General features: G+C 42.3%; 1 long non-coding RNA gene across 1 annotated transcript; it reads right to left on the reverse strand.

The window, feature by feature from the left end:
* Positions 1–252: 252 nt before the first annotated feature.
* LOC115983913 lies at positions 253–2,796 on the reverse strand. The gene is made up of 3 exons (XR_004090301.1): positions 2,537–2,796; positions 1,534–1,600; positions 253–565 (listed from the first exon to the last, which is right to left on the reverse strand). It is a non-coding gene; the product is annotated as an uncharacterized LOC115983913 (long non-coding RNA).
* Between the last annotated feature and the right edge of the window lie 9,699 nt (positions 2,797–12,495).

Below are 12,495 nucleotides of genomic sequence, written 5' to 3' on the forward strand. Positions count from 1 at the left end.
ATTTTTCTTTTTTATCTACATATTAGAAGTCCAGAGAACTCCAGAGCCCAGAGATTTACGAACACTTCCTGTCACGACCCAAACCTGTATTTCAGAGTTTAGAGCATGACCGGCATGTTAATATCAAGTTTACCTCAATATTAACACGAACCAACCTAACTGAAGGTACATATCAAGAATTGTTTGTTCAATTCCTGCTTATTGTCTTGCATAAAAGCCAATATATAAACAAAAATGATGGCAACCCTGAAATTTCATTTCCTTCAAACTTGGAAACAAATACCACCTGTCTGAAACTTAAGGTATTCAAGTAAAAATTTACATAGCTAAACGTTTAGCAAAACTCTTATTACAAACCTAACCCCAAAGACATACAACTGGGGTTCAAAACAGACTACAATACCGAATTACATATGTGCTCAAAGGATCAAGTACATCTCGATTCCTTCTATACATCAAAAGAGCTAACTACTATACAACAAAACTCTACATTCTAATAAAACGAGAAAACACAGAATCCTTGCCACCTCTCATACTCTCGCTGCTTCCAGGAAGAACCTGTGCACTGAAATATAATAAGGTGAGCTGCGAAGCCCAGTAAGGTTTTAAAGCTCCATGGGCCTTTAATAAGAATGCGTGTAAAACAAATAGTTTATGGATATGCCAACTTTGATCAAATAGCCTTCATACTATTCATATTGCTCTTAAATAACTTATGAACTTTTCAAATAAAAATATTTCATTTTCCTTTCATATAAAAAAAAAATAAAAGGACATAATAGGGAACATACGTATAATTTCGTAACCTTATCTTTATAACAAAGACTATAAAATGTTTCATCATAACTTCTTTTCATGAGAGCTTTTAATTTTCATAATGCATTTTAACAAAATCATTCTCTCATGCTCAATAACATAATGTAGCTATTCATAACATATTAGTTAGTCCACTTTTGATAAGTCTGTACAGAGAAGGCCTCATCACATTTGGGTAACCTCGTGTGCATGATATTGTCCTCTTTGAGAGGCCTGATGGCACATCTCCTCAAGGTTTTATTCCTCCCCGCCGTCCGTACACATTGGGGAGAAGGCCTTATTCAGATTAGAGTTACGGGCAACCCCATTTCCTCTACTTTAAATGGCCTAGAGTTACGGGCAACCCCATTTCCTCTACTTTAAATGGCCAAACAGATAACATATTTCCATGGAAAGCCAATAATTAACCCCTATTGGCTGAGTTCAGAACATAACAGTGGAATAACCCGAACGCTATATTTTTCCGATAGCTATACTTTTACATAATTATTCCATAATAGTAGCATATCCACTTCATTCTAAAATATTATGTTCGTGACATAGGTACTAGCATTAATATGCAAAAATTATCATATACATAAGATTGAACAACTCACGAACATATACTTTACTTAAATCATGCTTATATGTAATATCTCAAATCAACAAGTTTTAATGCATATTAGTTTTCGAAATAAACTTTATACTTATTAAAAGCACACGTCACAAGTCCCTTACCTGAAAACAGAAGGCGCGAGAGATTTTACGCGAGGAGCTCAAGTATCCGTGTTCTCGTTCTCGCCACCTAAACGAAAAGAACCAAAACTTATTATGGACAAACTCTTCCTAATATATAAACTTATACCTAAAACACCACCTAACTCTCAAACTCAAGGAAATCCTAATTCCCATCACATAAAGTTTCCCAAAACATATGATACAATCATCAAACATATTTTGCAGCCAAACCATAGAGAAATCAATCCATAAAATTTATATATACTTCAAACATACCAAAGGATGAGTGTATAAAATTATAGCCCAAAACATACATCCTAACTTGAGAATTAAATCCACAAAGTTAGGTGTAGTATATATTGTTCACTGCTCAATACAGCCACGTATGCTCCATTTGTAAAATACAAACGGGCTGTCTACACACCTCCAATTGTCATGAAATTTTACAGGACTACTCCCCTGTATGTCCAATATAAATCATAAAAATTTCGGAGTCAAAGCATTAACCCATGATTTACTAAAAATCACACAATGCAGTATACTCAAAACTGTCCTGACAGAATTTCTTGCAACTTACAAATTAAACCACTAATTTTATGTTCATCCAAATTCTGTGAGACCACTTCTATAACAACCATATGTGTCTTAGAATTCATAAAAACTACTCCTTGCATCCTAATTCACAAAATACAATTTAATACAGAATTTTCTTGTAGTAAACATCAACTTTGTCACAGAGACAGCTTCAGTACATATTCTTACAAAAATCATCAACAAATAGCAATAGGTCTTAATTTCATTTGGATATTTTTATACCTATAGTATACATATTAAAATACCCTAATAAGCCTTCATTTGATCAAAATATCATCAAGCTTCAAGTAACTAAAACAGAATCACCAATTCAACTTCCAGAAACAGAGTAGAGAACAAAGAGGGAAAATAAACAAACAAATTTTACTATCCAAAATACACAAAATCAGATGAAGTTTAACTTACTTACCCACACACTTTGAAGATAAAATCTTAGGGTTAATTGTCTAATTTCTTCTTCAAAGAAACTAGAATTTTTGGTGAGAAAGGGAGGGAGAGATGTTGCCGTGTAAGGAAGGAAGAAGAAAGAAGAACAAAGAAAGGGGAAATAGAGAAAGAAGAAAAGCAGCTGCTGGACTTCAGAAGCAGCCAAGAAAATCAGAAAAGTAAGAAGACTTTTGGGGCTTGGGTACGTGTGTGGCTAGGGAGAAACAAATATCACAAACACCTTTTCCAATTTTTCTTGTATTCACACACACACATATAAATATATATATATATATATATATATATATATATAAACTTTGCATTCACACTTACTTTTTTCTTTGCATTCACACCAATCTACAAAGAATAAATAACACATTACCCACACACATATATATATCCTTAATTTTATAAAGTTATATCTAACACATTAAAATGGCATATATGTTCTATAATATAACAAAATCAAAGTTTCATGCACTTAAAAGTAATTAAAATAATAACATGCATATAAACCCATAAATTAATTAGGCAGTTAGGTTGGGGTGTTACACTTCCGACCTCCAAATTTCTGTAGCCCTTTCTGCAAAGCATTCTTCCTTGAAAAGATTTCCAAGCATCTTGCTGATCGTTTGTGAAGATACTCGTAAGTTTCGCTCGTTTCGTTGCTTCGAATTTCTCCTCGAATTTCAATTTTCACTTCGGTTTTTCTTCCTGTCCCTCCAGTTTAGCCTAGATGGGTCTTTAGGGCAAAATATCATATCCCAACGGGTGTGGTTCTGCAATACTGTCCCCCAGAAGGAATATTAACAAATAGAGACGTGGGTCAAGTCGTCATTCCCATGATTGCTTTTATAGAAGGGGAAATGACACTTCCCATGCGTAGGATCACCCGGGACTACTTATATCACCATAGGTTGACACCGCATCAGTGCGCTCCAAACATGTTCAGGATATTAGGCTGCGTAGATGTTCTAAACGAGCGGATAGGTCTAGGCCTTACCTGGCACGATGTGGTTCATCTGTACGAGTGTCATTACATCGAGAAGGGGGGGTATTATCTTAAATCTCGGTCCGAGATCGTTAGGTTAATCTCCTGCCTCCCCATATCCAATAAGACTATGAAGGATGATTTCCTCATTACCTCAGGAGAGTGGAGCGATGGTTTTCATTGTCCAACTCGGACAGGAATTCCAGGTGCGGCGCCTTTAGGGCCAATCCTTTAGGGAGGGGGCTTAGCTCTTTGGATTCATTCCCTTTTTTGCTTAAGAATCAAAAAATTTTATAACTTAACTCTAATCTCCTTCTCGGCTATTTTGCAGATAGAGCTCAAGTTGCTCCTAAGCTGAGCCACGTAAACGTTCAGGCCTTGAACTATCTGTTGAGGTCAGAAATCTACGTTACCGAGGACGGGCAACTACGCGCGGCTCATTTGGTTTTGGGCTACCAACCCCTAACCCGCTCTTTCCAAGCCATTGGCCACGCCATAAGAGCTGGTAGTCCAAGGTTAGCTAGGATTGATGTATCTAAGCCCAAGTTTTTGGCCCGACAAGATCTCAAGCCTATCGTGTTACCTGGCGTTCGGAATCCTCCACCAGTTGCGCAATTGCCTCCACCAGACAATCTTGAGGTTGCTGCATAACCTGAAGAAGAAGCTGAATCATCTCGTCTTTCACTAGAGGAGGAGATAGACGAGTTCTACTTCAAAGAAGATATTCCTAAAGCTTCTCTGATTGAGCTTTCTGATCCCGAGGAAGAGCAGGACCGAAATTCAGTGGTCGGCGCGCCTATAGTTATAACCTGCTTGGACGACTCCTCAGACGAAGAGGTAGATAATATGGCCGGCAAAGGAAAAAGCCTTCGAGAGTTGATGGCTACCCAAGGAAAGGGTCAATCATCAAAGGCGCCAGCCCAGTCACAGACCCCTGTCCTTCCTCCAGTTGCCCCTCAACTCCCGTCTGATCTCGGCCTTAAGGTTAACCCGGACCTAAAGAAGAAAAGGCCGGTTGACACCCTTGAGGAAGGCGAGGTGGTCCCCCACCCGGTCAAGCAGCAAAAAACCACCCGAGGGCAGAAGAATAAATGGGCTTCCTCTGTAGAAAGCCAGGAGGAAGAGAACCGGGCCGAAGTGCGTGTTAATCCGCGCACTTGGAGCCCGAAGCTGGAGGTAGATGGGGTCGCTATTCCTTATACTACCTCGGTCCGAGAATATAACAGGGGCCGAGCAGGATACATATCTGAGGCCCTGGAGCAGCCAGTGCTCCTTCCTTAGGACATGGAGGCCTACAGGCGATTCTCCCAGCCCGAGCTCTTTCTATCCCTCAAGAGGGACCTTGCAATGGTAAGTGACTCTTCTATCCTTCCATTAAATCATTAGACCTTGTTGCATTCTAAGACATTGTCTTGTTGTTTTGTGGGCAGATCACTCAGCAGGTGTTTGTGGCCGAGGAGTACTGCCGCAACAACCGCAACTTAGCTGAAGCTGAGGCTCAGTCTCGTGCCGAGGTTGAGAGATCTGTAGGGTCCCTCAAGCAGGAGAATCTTGACCTCTCAGAGAAGTTCAAAGAGTCGGAGAAAGCCCGCAAGAGCGCTTTGGCTAGGCTGAAGAATGCTGAAACCCAAGCCGAGGACCAGCGCCAAAAATTGTACGTGACCGAGACCAACCTTGCCACTGAAAGGCAAACAGTGTTGGATCTCAAGGCCGCATTACAGAAAGCTGAGGAGGAGGTCCGGCTGGCTAAAGAAGAGGCTCAGCTAGTCCGAGAAGCAGCCAAGGCTGAAAAGAAGGCTTCTTATCAGCTTGGGGCGGAGGAGACTGAAGCCAGGTTCTTTGAGGAGCCTCCAGAGGTATGCAGGTATTACTGTAGCATCTCATGGGCTCATGCACTTGATGCTGCAGGGGTTCCTGCAGACTCGGCCTTGAGGTTGCTCGAGAAGGTCTTCTTCCCTCTTGAGATCCGAGAGATCCCTGACGGTGCGCCTGAAGCTTCTGAGCAGGCCCTGGTTATTCCTGATGCTATCCCTTTGCTTGATAAGGCCAAGGATCCTGCCAAGGAGTCCGTCTCCGAAGGTCTTAGGGCAGATTCCCAAGTCAAAGAGGTTCCTCCTCCTCAGCCAGAGCAAAAAGAGAATCCTCATGCTAAGGCTTAGCTTCTAGGGTTTTTATTACTGTATTTTCTTTAGAACGGGAGTTGTCTTATTTTTTGTTCTTTTGTAAAGACTTCCCTTTGTATTGATCTCGGTTTATTAATATAGAATGATCTTTTTTCCATTTCTCTTCTAGTATTTATGACTCATGTTGATATAATTTCATTATTTTGTTCAAAGTTAATACTGTTCCTCTAGTTAATGTTCGCAACAATATACACAAATATAAACGAACGAGAAAAGGCAATGTTGTGCGGTGAACTTAGAACGATAGATGCCATTATACTAAACTACGCACGTACCTTGAAATCGCACAAGAGTCCTAATTTGTATATTTCTCGTCAGTCCGTGGTCCGAGGAGCCATGCTGGACTTTAGTTCTATTTAAAACTTGTATAAACGTCATAAGTTGTTAATTTTCCCTAAGTCTGTGGTCCGAAGAGCCATGCAGGACTTAGGTTCTGTTTAAAACTTGGAGAGATGTCATAAGTTATTAATTTCCCCTAAGTTTGTGGTCCGAAGAGCCATGCAGGACTTAGGTTCTATTTAAAACTTGGATAGATGCCTCAAGTTGTTAATTTCCCCTAAGTCTGTGATCCGATGAGCCATGCAGGACTTAGGTTCTGTTTAAAACTTGGAGAGATGCCATAAGTTATTAATTTCCCCTAAGTCTGTGGTCCGAAGAGCCATGCAGGACTTAGGTTCTGTTTAAAACTTGGATAGATTCCTGAAGTTGTTAATTTCCCCTAAGTCTGTGGTCCGAAGAGCCATACAGGACTTAGGTTCTGTTTAAAACATGGAGAGATGTCATAAGTTATTAATTTCCCCTAAGTCTATGGTTCGAAGAGCCATGCAAGACTTAGGTTATGTTTAAAACTTGGATAGATTCCTCAAGTTGTTAATTTCCCCTAAGTCTGTGGTCCGAAGAGCTATGCAGGACTTAGGTTCTGTTTAAAACTTGGAGAGATGCCATAAGTTATTAATTTCCCCTAAATCTGTGATCCGATGAGCCATGCAGGACTTAGGTTCTATTTAAAACTTGGATAGATGCCTCAAGTTGTTAATTTCCCCTAAGTCTGTGATCCGATGAGCCATGCAGGACTTAGGTTCTGTTTAAAACTTGGATAGATTCCTGAAGTTGTTAATTTCCCCTAAGTCTGTGGTCCGAAGAGCCATACAGGACTTAGGTTCTATTTAAAACTTGGAGAGATGTCATAAGTTATTAATTTCCCCTAAGTCTATGGTTCGAAGAGCCATGCAAGACTTAGGTTCTGTTTAAAACTTGGATAGATGCCTCAAGTTGTTAATTTTCCCTAAGTTTGTAGTCCGAAGAGCTATGCAGGACTTAAGTTATGTTTAAAACTTGTATAAACGCCATAAGTTGTTAATTTTCCCTAAGTCTGTGGTCCGAAGAGCCATGCAGGACTTAGGTTCTGTTTAAAACTTGGAGAGATGTCATAAGTTATTAATTTCCCCTAAGTCTGTGGTCCGAAGAGCCATGCAGGACTTAGGTTCTATTTAAAACTTGGATAGATGCCTCAAGTTGTTAATTTCCCCTAAGTCTGTGATCCGATGAGCCATGCAGGACTTAGGTTCTGTTTAAAACTTGGAGAGATGCCATAAGTTATTAATTTCCCCTAAGTCTGTGGTCCGAAGAGCCATGCAGGACTTAGGTTCTGTTTAAAACTTGGATAGATTCCTGAAGTTGTTAATTTCCCCTAAGTCTGTGGTCCGAAGAGCCATACAGGACTTAGGTTCTGTTTAAAACATGGAGAGATGTCATAAGTTATTAATTTCCCCTAAGTCTATGGTTCGAAGAGCCATGCAAGACTTAGGTTATGTTTAAAACTTGGATAGATTCCTCAAGTTGTTAATTTCCCCTAAGTCTGTGGTCCGAAGAGCTATGCAGGACTTAGGTTCTGTTTAAAACTTGGAGAGATGCCATAAGTTATTAATTTCCCCTAAATCTGTGATCCGATGAGCCATGCAGGACTTAGGTTCTATTTAAAACTTGGATAGATGCCTCAAGTTGTTAATTTCCCCTAAGTCTGTCCGATGAGCTATGCAGGACTTAGGTTCTGTTTAAAACTTGATAGATTCCTAAGTTGTTAATTTCCCCTAAGTCTGTGGTCCGAAGAGCCTGTAGGTTCTGTTTAAAACGAAGAGTCTGTGGTCCATCATGCAGGACTTAGGTTCTGTTTAAAACTTGGAGAGATGCCATAAGTTATTAATTTCCCCTAAGTCTGTGGTCCGAAGAGCCATGCAGGACTTAGGTTCTGTTTAAAACTTGGATAGATTCCTCAAGTTGTTAATTTCCCCTAAGTCTGTGGTCCGAAGAGCCATGCAGGACTTAGGTTCTGTTTAAAACTTGGAGAGATGCCATAAGTTATTAATTTCCCCTAAGTCTGTGGTCCGAGGAGCCATGCAGGACTTAAGTTCTGTTTAAAACTTGGATAGATGCCTCAAATTGTTAATTTCCCCTAAGTCTATGGTTCGAAGAGCCATGCAGGACTTAGGTTCTGTTTAAAACTTGGAGAGATGCCATAAGTTATTAATTTCCCCTAAGTCTGTGGTCCGAAGAGCCATGCAGGACTTCGGTTTTGTTTAAAACTTGGATAGATTCCTCAAGTTGTTAATTTCCCCTAAGTCTGTGGTCCGAAGAGCCATGCAGGACTTAGGTTCTGTTTAAAACTTGGAGAGATGCCATAAGTTATTAATTTCCCCTAAGTCTGTGGTCCGAAGAGCCATGCAGGACTTAGGTTCTGTTTAAAACTTGGAGAGATGCCATAAGTTATTAATTTCCCCTAAGTTTGTGGTCCGAGGAGCCATGCAGAACTTAAGTTCTGTTTAAAACTTAGAGAGATGTCATAAGTTATTAATTTCCCATAAGTCTGTGGTCCGAAGAGCCATGCAGGACTTAGGTTCTGTTTAAAACTTGGAGAGATGCCATAAGTTATTAATTTCCCCTAAGTCTGTGGTTCGAGGAGCCATGCAGGACTTAGGTTCTGTTTAAAACTTAGAGAGATGCCATAAGTTATTAATTTCTCCTAAGTCTGTGGTCCGAAGAACCATACAGGACTTAGATTCTGTTTAAAACTTGTATAGATGGAAACGGACCAATGGGTTTGCGATGATCATGGAACAAAACATAGGCAGAGCTGTTTTCATTAATAATAATATCTTCTTAGATTATTTACATTCCGCGGGCGAGGTACAGTTTTTTCATCTAAGTCTTCTAGGTAATAAGCACCTATTCCGGCCACAGATGTGATGCAATACGGTCCTTCCCAGTTGGGTCCCAGCTTGCCCCAGGAAGGGTTCTTAGCGCTACCGAGAATCTTCCGCATCACGAGGTCCCCTGGACTTAAAGGTCGCAGCTTTACATTAGCATCATATCCTTGCTTTAGCTTTTGATGATAATAGGCCATATGGATCATTGCTTTTTCCCCTTTTTCCTCAAGTAAGTCTAGACTTTTCCCTAGTAACTCGTCATTGTTTTCTGGGGTGAAAGTGCTAGACCTTAATGTGGGGAAGCTGTTCTCGATTGGGAGTACGGCTTCAGCCCCATAAGTCATTGAAAAGGGAGTTTCGCCCGTTGACCATCGCGGCATTGTTCGATAGGTCCATAAAACCTGCGGGAGCTCTTCCACCCATCTCCCCTTTGCATCATCCAATCTCTTTTTCAGACCGCTCACTATGACTTTGTTCACGGCCTCGACTTGCCCATTTCCTTGGGGGTAGGCAAGAGTGGAGTATCAACTTGTGATGCCAAACTCGTTGCAGTATTCCCTGAAGTTCTTACTATCAAATTAAAGACTGTTGTCCGAGATGAGGGTGTAAGGAGTTCCGAAGCGCGTAATAATGTTTTTCCAAATGAATTTCTTGGCATCCACGTCCTTGATGTTGGCCAAAGGTTCAGCCTCTACCCACTTGGTGAAATAGTCGGTGCCGACCATTATGTATAATTTATTCCCTGCTGCTTTAGGGAAAGGACTGACAATATCAAGACCCCACTGAGCAAACGGCCAGGGGCTGGAGAGGGGGTTAAGGACTCCTCCTGGTTGGTGGATATTTGGGGCGAATCTCTGGCATTGATCACACTTCTTTGCGTATTCTTGAGCCTCTCTTTGCATGTTCGGCCACCAATATCCTTGGGTGAGAGTCCTGTGCGCCAGCGATCTCCCTCTTGTGTGACTTCCACAAATCCCCTCATGTAGCTCTTCAAGCAAGGACTCGGATTCCTCTGGGTGTATACATAATAGGTACGGCCCAGAATAGGAGCGTCGGTATAGCCTGTGACCTTCTAAAAACCAAAACCGAGGAGCATTCCTCCGTATCTTCTCGGCCTCCAGTTTTCCTTCTGGTAATGTATCGTCTTTGAGAAAGTTCACTATAGGATCCATCCAGCTGGGACTCTTTCTAACCTGATGGACCTGAGCTGCGTCTCTTCTAATTGAACTCGTTTGGCCTAGATCCTCAACAAGGATCATTCGTGGCAGATCATGCGCCGAGGACGTGGCAAGAGTGGCCAACGAATCTGCATGTGTGTTCCCACTTCTGGAAACATGTGTCAGATTGAAGGATTCAAAGTCTGACTGCAAGCGTTTGACTCGTCCGAGATACTCTTGCATTCTAACATCTCTAGCTTCTAACTCACCCATCACTTGGCCAACGACCAATTTGGAGTCCAAGAACGCTTCCATTGCCCTTCTGCCCACTTTTTGAACCATCATCATTCCTTAAAGTAAAGCTACGTACTCGGCCTCGTTGTTCGTAGTCGAGAACCCGAGTCTTAGCAATTTTTCAAGGGTAATACCTTCGGGCGATATTAGAACTAGCCCAATTCCAGATCCTCTTTGGTTGGCCACGCCGTCCACGTAGACTTCCCAACGCGAGATCTCTCGTGCTGAGATTGTGCCAACCGATTTTCCATTCATGTCTTCCCTCTCAGTTATCGTTTCTATAGAGGGTTCTGCGAATTCTGCGACTAGGTCTGCAAGGACTTGACCCTTGACAGAGGACCTCGACATGTATTTAATATCAAAGGCCCCCAAAAGTGCACTCCACATGGCGATCCTTCCTGTGTAGTTGGCGCTTCGAAGCACCGATCGAAGGGGAAGCTGGGTTAGAATAATGACCGTGTGTGCCTAAAAGTAATGAGGGAGTTTTCGCGTGGCATGCACCACTGCTAGAATTGCCTTCTCCAATGGTAAGTAACGCACTTCAGCCTCGTGTAACGATTTACTTACGTAATACACTGGTCGCTGTACTCCATTATCATCACGTACCAGTACCAGGCTTATAGCATGAGGGGCTACCGCTATGTATGCAAACAGTACCTCGTCCACCTCAGGGCTAGACATAATGGGTGGTCACGACAAGTATTCTTTGAGTTGCTAGAAGGCCAGGACACAATCCTCCGACCACTTAAACCCTTTCCACTTATTCATTAAGAGGTAGAAAGGTCGGCATCGGTCTGCAGATCGTGATATGAACCAGTTCAATGTCGCGACCATGCCAGTGAGTTTCTGCACTTCTTTCGGATTCCGAGGAGCCTGTAGGCTATTAATCGCTTTGATTTGATCTGGGCTTACCTCTATCCCTCTGTGGGTTACCATATAGCCTAGGAATTTCCCAGATCCGACCCCAAATGAACACTTGGAAGCATTGAGCCGCAACTTATGCTCCCTTAAGATGCCAAAAATGATCTCTAGGTCTTTCACGTGCTCGGACACCACCTTGCTTTTTACCACCATATCATCTATGTAGACTTCAATAACTTTGCCTAGTTGTGGTTCAAACATTTTGGTCATCATCCTTTGGTACGTTGACCCTGCGTTCTTTAGTTTGAAAGGCATCACCTTATAGTGGTAGTTTCCGACGGGTGTCATGAACGCCGTTTTCTCCTGATCCTTTAATGCTAGAGGTATCTGATGATAGCCCTGGAAGGCATCCAGGAAGCTTATTCGAGGGTGGCCTACAGTCGCATCTACCAGTCGGTCTATTCGAGGTAACGGGAACAGGTCTTTCGGGCATGCCTTGTTCAAGTCTGTGAAGTCCACGTAGACTCACCACTTCCCCGTTTTCTTTCTTACCACCACCGTATTTGCCAGCCATTCGGGGTAAAAGATTTCTTTGACAGCCCCTGCCTTTTTCAGTTTTGTCACTTCGTCTCTAACGACACTGGCATGTTCCTTTGAGGGACGTCGGGGTGGTTGCTTCTTTGGAATGGAAGATGGGTTAACATTCAAGTGGTGACAAATAAGGCTAGGGTCAACCCTCGGGGCATCGTAAGCGTCCCATGCAAACACATCAACATTTCTTCTCAGAAACCCGACCAATTCCTCTTTTTCTTGAGGAGGCAACTTGGAGCCGACCTGGAAAAATCTCTTTGGGTCATTGTCAACGATAAACTTTTCCAAACTTTTACACCTTATCTCCTCGGTTGGCTCACTAACTTGCCCTGCCGAGGTGGCTGGTTGCTATAAGTTCTCAGAGGCCGAGGACTCGGCATTGGACTGACGTGAGATGGCGGCCACCATACACTGCCTGGCCATGGCCTGATCTCTATGAATCTCTTCTACTTGGCCTCTGGATGGGTATTTTACCTTTTGGTGAAGTGTGAAAGATACGGCTTCTAGGGCATGGATCCATGGCCTGGCTACTATCGCTGTGTAGGGCAAGTAGGCATCGACCACGATAAAGTCACCTCCACCACCTCTGACCCAGTCTGTATGGGTAGTATGATCTGCCCTTTTGGTATAACAGTCTTCCCTTCGAAGCTGATAAGGGGAGA

Source organism: Quercus lobata, chromosome 4 (assembly GCF_001633185.2).
Source record: "Quercus lobata isolate SW786 chromosome 4, ValleyOak3.0 Primary Assembly, whole genome shotgun sequence".
NCBI lineage: Eukaryota > Viridiplantae > Streptophyta > Magnoliopsida > Fagales > Fagaceae > Quercus > Quercus lobata.